The 7,628-nt window shown below is 39.2% G+C and overlaps 1 protein-coding gene across 1 annotated transcript in view; it reads right to left on the reverse strand.

Annotated features, from left to right (window-relative positions):
* ZBTB44 (zinc finger and BTB domain containing 44) overlaps positions 1 to 7,330 on the reverse strand; it is a 258,421-nt gene extending 251,091 nt beyond the window's left edge. Inside the window, exon 1 of the mRNA XM_085647221.1 lies at positions 7,204 to 7,330. The gene's annotated coding sequence lies outside the window, so the exon portion shown is untranslated. The remainder of the gene's footprint in view (positions 1 to 7,203) is intronic.
* Between the last annotated feature and the right edge of the window lie 298 nt (positions 7,331 to 7,628).

Here is a 7,628-nt window from a genome sequence, read left to right on the forward strand (position 1 = left end):
GTCTTATATGTAGTTGTGCTAGTATCGCCATAAAAAAGTACCCACCACATTACTGCTCTTGTAAGCAAGGACGTGCACACTTTAACAAGTTCCCTACGAAATCCAAAATGATGGATTGCTCCATCATTCACGTACTTTGCATTTCATTTAGCTAATTTTGGCGTTAGTAGTTTGCACTGGTGTACTTATTTCAAATGGCCGGATATAGGATCATACGGAGTTATTTACAGTACATTTGGTGAATTTCGTCCACTGTCAATCCACACACTTGTACATTATTTGCATTACTTCATTTCAATTTATGTTTGATTTCCTGTGGTGAATCAAGCAATATAATAGTGCAAGCATGGATTGCATTACTGCATTTCGTTGATACGGACTAGTGAATTGTTTTTGTGGAATCGATCAATACAAATGTGCATGCTTTGCATTACTGCATTTCTGTTTGTATTACTAGTCATATGTTAAAAGAATAAACACATTACGATCGAAAGCACAATTATGGCGTCATGAGATTTTACAACGCATTTCCCTACTAGAAGCGTGTTAATAAGACTCCATATATTTATTTCCCCCCCCTCCCCGTGACTCTGCAAGTACTTCTCACACCATCATGACTCTGCAAGTACTTCTCAAACCATCACATGAACACCAAAACTGTACTAAGAGGGTAGACATAGCACACAGGCTAATGATCAGATTGTCACCAAATAATTGATATCCTGAAATATTATCAGGACTCAGAATATCGGACATAAGCCTTATTATAGTTCATATATACGCAAATGCTAATTTGAGCAAAACGCATACAAGCTACATCTTTATATTGCAGCACAAATGGAAATGCAGTAAAGCAAAGGATACACGTATATATTGATTAACAATAGTACATGTAAAGTAAATTAATAAAAAGTTGAACAATAGCCTGTTAATGCTACATTGGAGTTGATCTTAAGGCTATCTGACCTGCTAATTGAATACTGATGAATTTAGGCAATGGTGAGGGAAGATATTTTTCTCTTGTGTTTCAGTTACACATAGTTTAGTCCCCTTAGCCAAGTTTGAGTTTACAAAGATCAATCCGATTTGATCTTGTCACAAGTGTAAAAGCCACAAAAGAAGTTCAACTGAACACAGGAATGAGAATCACTGAGCAAGTGGATGCTTTTTGAATCTTAGAATATTTAAAAATGGGAAAGATGCTGCTTGATCAACTTTATAAAAACAGGTACTTGCAGTGTCGTCCAGCATTCCAAAAACACCATCACTACAAGTCTGAGGAGGAACACAGAGATCCCTAGTAGCAAGGCAAAGAATACTACAAGATAGAAGAAAACAATAAGTTCAGCAATATGAATGAACAGAGCAACCTGAAGGAAAGTCAAGTACACTCTTGAACAGCAAAAGAAAAAAAAATGCCTCTTTTAGCTGGGTGCTTGCCATTTTTATGACGTGCATGATAAATTAAACTGAATCAAAAGGAATCTGGAATAAAGAGGATAAAGCCATTAAGTAACTAAGTAATCAGTTACCAGGTGATATCTTGGTCACAAGTGAACAAAAAATTGTTAGTAAACATTTAACAAACGCTAGGTCATCTCTCAAATTGTGAAAGTATCTCACAGCGAATTCATTGAATTAAATTAAGATTAGAATAATTTGAAAGTGATTAAAAGTAAAAAAATAAAAAGAGTGAACACCAAGTGAACCAGCCTGGACAAATAGATTGCACATTAGTAAGGCTGCTAGTATTATGTATATGCCATTTAATAGTATTACTGTATGTATTACTAGACATGCTTCTTAAAAAATGGTGTACTTTTCAATCCTCTAATCGTAGAAGTGACATTAGTAAATACAAATGTAGCCCCCAACCAAGATTAATACTGCAGGTAGAAAACAATATACAAGCAACATCGATATAGACAGTAAAAAGCGATACAAAACTCTCACCATAGCATTGCCGATAGTATTGAGTAATTACAGTGCATTTCTCTTTAGTATTGGTACCGACAGTAACCCTTTCCCTAGCATTACTGCCTTTGAAATAACAATATTGCCCTGTGCTACATTAAAAAAGTAAATCCAATCAGCAGTATTTGTATTCCTTTTAGTATTTCTTCAAATATTAAGAATAATCTCAAAATAATCTCCACTATTTATCACTTTGTATAACTGCAGTTTGGGCCTTAGTAGATACCTTAGTTAGTATCCAAACTCGGCTGTCTATGACAGCGAGATTTATCTAACCTGGGAAACAGAAATGCATTCTCAAGCACGAGATTGTGCCATCCGTGCAATTTTTACTTTCCCATCCTACTTCCAAGGTGATTCTCACTAAATCACAGATAATCTACTAATAAAGAAATGCAGGGGAAAATTAAAGAACGTGGAAGGAAGGCGTGCAGGGTAGGGTTTTTTACTTTTTCAATGACAGGAAAGCCTGTCCAACTGCGCATTGGGTTAAGTTGAAATTTGTTTTTTTAACTAAGTTCTTATGGACAACATGCTGTTAAACGCAGTATCTTGCACCATTGTATCCAAATGCTACAAGGAAGCGAATATCCAAACAAAATAAAAACTGCACGCAGAAGGTGGTTGGTCTGGGCCTGAAAAGCATGGAACCATAAAGCATTGAAACAGTTCATGAGTATCCCTACCTTAATGCATATTAAGCAAATGGCTTTTACTCAATTTCTTAGGAAAATTAAGTTATAAAATTCAACCCTGAACGCCATAGAGCTACATCGAGCAAGCCAGGGCGTGCATGCCACTCTCCTCCCATACAATCTTAGCAAATATGAGCAACTCCCCGAATTCAGAGTTCTATAGATTCCATCATTTTCACCTCAGAAAAGCAGTTCTGATGATGGACCGCCATGTTGCAAAGATACAAAGCGGCCTCTTTGTGGGACTCGAAAGCCTAGGAGTGTTTAACATGAAACTGCTGTGTTCAGCGGGGAGACCTACATCTGCCGGATATATGACAAGCTTCAGAACTGCAGGAGTGGTTTTGTCAAAGAGATAGAGGGGTGCAAAGATTCAAGTGGAATCACTTAAATTCACTGCATGCGAAAAGGTACAAGGCGTTCATGGGTTTGGATGTTGCCAGGTAAGTACTGAGTGCAGTCTTTGTGATAAAAGGCTGGTCAAACTTGCTGAGGTTCAAGGTGTGGACAGCATTTACTGTGGGGAACGTAAGCACAAGAGGAGACATGAGGAAGAAAGAATATAGAAGTGAAGAAGGTGTAAGAAGACAAAAAGAATGATTAGATGACACAAGAAAGTTAGAGAATGGAGAAAGAATACAAAAACACATGAAAAGGAAGCTATGAGAAAAGGCCAGCAAAGAGAGGGTATGAGAGCAGAGTTGAATGAACAGAATTAAAGTATGAAAAAAGAGAAAGTAAGAGTAGGGGAAGAGAATATGGGGTTAAACATAGAATTCAGAAGAAAACATGAATTGGTTAATATGGAATATGGAATTGAGCGAGTGGAAAAAAGAAGGGCTAAAAAAGAAGATAATTTGTAAGAAGGGATTAGAATGAACAGAAGGGAGAGCGTACATGTGTATAGAAATTAACAAAATGAGGAATGAGTTTACAGGTCACATATCACACAGACATGTATTCCCTGTGCACAGTGTAGTGAAGTGCAGCACATGGTGCCATCCAATGACAGAATGGAAGCTAAAAATGAGCCAGGGAGAACTTGAATCTGGTGTATTTAAGTTGTTCTTTCTATATAGGATGAAATTAATTTATAGTCAACTACACAATTTCTCCCATTGTTTTCATCATTCATATTCATTTATAAAAAAAATATTATAAATAAAGCTTAGCTTGATATTAGATAATGTATTACCTCTTACTATACCAATTCATGTATGGCTTATTTGACAAGTAAATATAAACATTCATTTTCAAAATGCACTAAATATGGAATTATTCGTTGACCATGTGAAACTAGAGGCTGTGTTCTGGTGCTAAACTTTTATTCAATGAACCAATTAATTGTAGGGGCTGTAACTGTGGTATGCAAATAATGTCCAAGACTGAGGCATTGGTTCGTGTGTGTCATTGAGTCATTTGGTGAGACTAACGTGTACACCAAAATCAATTGAAAAGTTGACTGACTATTGCAAACACAGCTCCTGGAGCAGCAGTGAACTTTTCAATAATGCACCATACAATAACAAATACACTGCAGAACTGCCCTTCAAATAAATGATACTGTGCTCAGAGCAAATTTCAATCCTTTCTTATTAAACCTGATCATTTTAAACTTCTAATATTGATAAACATCTGTACCACACATTTTCGGAAAAAAGCGTTTAAAGGTATTTGCAAGATAAACATATAGCTTTTGGTTGTCCAAATGTAAATGAAGTGAGAATCCAGACTAAGGTAAGTACATGGTTACAGCATTGGTTGCACAAAGACTGCTTTTCGGCATTTCTCAAGAAATGTCATCAGTGTTTCAAACAGCTGAAAGGACATTTACTTCCCCAAAATCAAGCTTTGTACTTCATACCAGGACATATGTTAAGTCTGCAGACTGGACTACAAATGTGTACATATTTCAAACAAATGTGCTCGAGGATCACACTAATATATTTGATGTCTTCCCTAGAGACAGCAAAATAACAGGGAGAGCCGAGCCAAGAGTCTGGCTTGGATGTAAGTGCCCTTGCACGAGGTGAGCCCTGGAAAGGTTAGTCATGTAAAGCATGCAACAAACATGACTACAAACACGATAAAGTCTCTTTTAAAAACAGCGATTTCTTTAACATGCAGAAGCTTTGACATTAATAGGTTACACTATAGGTCTATTAAGAGGTCATGAAGAAAAAAGGGGGGGGGATTGATGAAATAAAATATTAGCCTGAGATAAAGCAATTTAGTTAAGCAGGGAAGCCGAGATTAGTCCCAGTTTTTCTGGTTTCTTTATCTACAACTCAGACACTAAATAGGTATTTATTGGTCTATCCTTTTAGCCTCAACGATTAATTCTTTGTTTTTAACTTTGTGAAGGAGGGCAGATCGAGGATAGTAAGTAAAAGCCACTTAGTAGATCAGCTCGTTTTGGACTCGATGTACCAAGAGGACCTCGAGCTGAGGCAGAGATCAGCATCTGGCACCATCCAGCCTGGCACGAGCTTTAAGAGACTCGCCCACCTCTAGCCTTACCCACCCAGTGCCTAAACTATACCTCAGAAATGGCCTGTTATTAGGGTGACCAGACGTCCCAGATTGCCCCGACAGTCCCAGTTTTCAGAGGACTGTCCCGGTGACCCAACGCTTTTGTTAATTTGAAGATACTTTATAGGGTAAACGTGAACTTTACAAATACATATTATGTCATAAGCTGATATTTCAGCGATAAATTATGCGGTATTGGGGAGACTTATTAGCTTGGTGCACAGCTGTTATATATCACCCAAGCAGAGGCATTCCAAGTTGATAAAGCCCTTTTCCGATTATTGCTAGCAACTCTGCCGGATGCACTGATGTTACCATTGCTCATATCCTAGCATGAGATGGTCACTGATATAATCTTGTCCGATGTGGTCACAATGAAAAACTAATATTAGTAGCTTTGGGAAATATTTTTTTTTATCTTTAGTAGCTCTTATTACAGAAAAGTTTGGAGACTCCTGAGAAAGTCCTCACACTAACAGAACCCTTCCATGTATGAGAATAAACGACCAAAGCCTTGCTGAGCGAGAATACATAACAGGTGGGTAATATCTAGCCTGTTCCGTTTTTTGCATAGCCTTGTAAATGTGTGTGCACACACGCACGCACTCATTTACAAGGCTACGCAAAAAACGGGACAGGCTAAATATAGAAGTAATATTACTTTTATGTATGACCTGTCCTGGTTTTTGGCTCTCCAAATCTGTTCACCCTTCCTTTTATGTATTCTCTTTCAGAAAGACCTGGGTAGTTTATTTTCATTCATGGAAGGATCCTGTTAGCGTGAAGACTTTCACAAGTGTGCGCTGCATCACTATTTCATTCTCAGAAGGGCCATAACAGAGAGGGATCCGATACAGAAGAAGACTATCAACGTGTTCTCAATAGTGGAAGAGGCCCGTGGTTTCTCTTCCATTAGGCCCAAGCAAGGCTCTGCACTGGCAGCGTTAGTCCAAAACAAAAAAAGAACTTGTCTTAGAAAAACTTATTCTAGATAGAGTCTGGTCATTGTGAGCTCCCTCCTAGCAGTGCCCCGACACTTTGAGCAATGTACTGTTACTAGAAGAGCTCCCTCCTAGCATGGGAAGTTGCCTCTCAGATCTATCCTATAAAAGTGATGGTGGGAGATTCCTCCATGCTTCACTACCACAAAGTTAGCAGCTATGTCAAGTATCAAGATACCTGGGGTGAAAACCATCCCCAACAATACCAACGCCATATAATTCCATTAATGGGAGTCTTCTCCGGGAGTGGTCTGACAGAGCTCTGGCGCTCCAGTCGAGTGAACTTATTCAGAATGTTTTGTCAGGCGTGTCTTAGTAGAATCGAAAGCATAGAAATGTTACATCACTACAGCAAAGCATTTTTGGATGCTCATACTTCAAATTTTAGAAGTACAAAAAATGTTGCGTTAAACGTAATACAGTGACGTTTCGACTGTTGTGTTTGATCAGCCTTTGGTCTTTTTGTTCAATCAACAGGTTTACATGATAACCTATTTTGTAATGCATTACTCAAAACTGCTTAACAGCTACACCAATTTCCAACTACATGTAACAAGTTACTATACTGTGCAAAGTGCTTTTCTGCATTTTCACACTGAGATTTCCTTGAAGCGTGAGACAGTACAGCTTGACTCTGATCAGTCTGGAACCAGTATAATCAAATGGAAGGGGGGTCACAGCAGGTTGCAGAAAAGAGAGGGAGCTGACGAGGCCCATAATTCTGTCTGGTGGAAACAGAGAAACCGCTGTTGCTTGTTTTCACTTTGGGGCAATAAGAGCATTACAGCACGAAACAAACGAACTAAGAGCGCAACCAATTTCCAGCTATCCATCTAAGAGGCCCGCGGATTCTGACTGCGAACAGGGAGTTCTGCCAACCTTCAGACTACCCGATCAGTCCTTGTTGCCATCACCAAACTGTATAACCCTCACTGATCCCATGTACTGTTACACGCTAAGCCCCGCGCAGCAGACAGGGGGCTCTCGAACTCGGAACTTACCTCCCGTCTCCCGACGGAGGCCCGGAGGCTCTTAAAAACCCGATTGCCTCTGCCTTGTTTTCGACTCTAAAAGTACTTGGAGAACTGAAAGAAAGGACAGCCAATAGGAGAGCTGCTTAACTCTGACTGACATGCTAAGGGGCGGTTGTGGGAGGAGTTTTCAGGCTAGACGGCCCCTCAAAGCTTGCAATTAGTTAAAAAAAGAAAAGAACCCGCCCCGGAACAAACGGCCTAACCGCTCCGGAAGAGACCATTACAAATGCTCCGGGATTGGCACACGGATCTGCTACGGAAGTGAATTGCACCAGCCTTACTTGGGCCGTCAATCCAAGTTGTGATTGAAAGTGTTTTTTGGGGCCGTCAATCCAAGCTGTGACTGAATGTTGTGTTTTTTGTGTGTGAAACAATTGTATGTGTGGACTTCC

Source organism: Triturus cristatus, chromosome 3_2 (genome assembly GCF_964204655.1).
Source record: "Triturus cristatus chromosome 3_2, aTriCri1.1, whole genome shotgun sequence".
Lineage (NCBI taxonomy): Eukaryota > Metazoa > Chordata > Amphibia > Caudata > Salamandridae > Triturus > Triturus cristatus.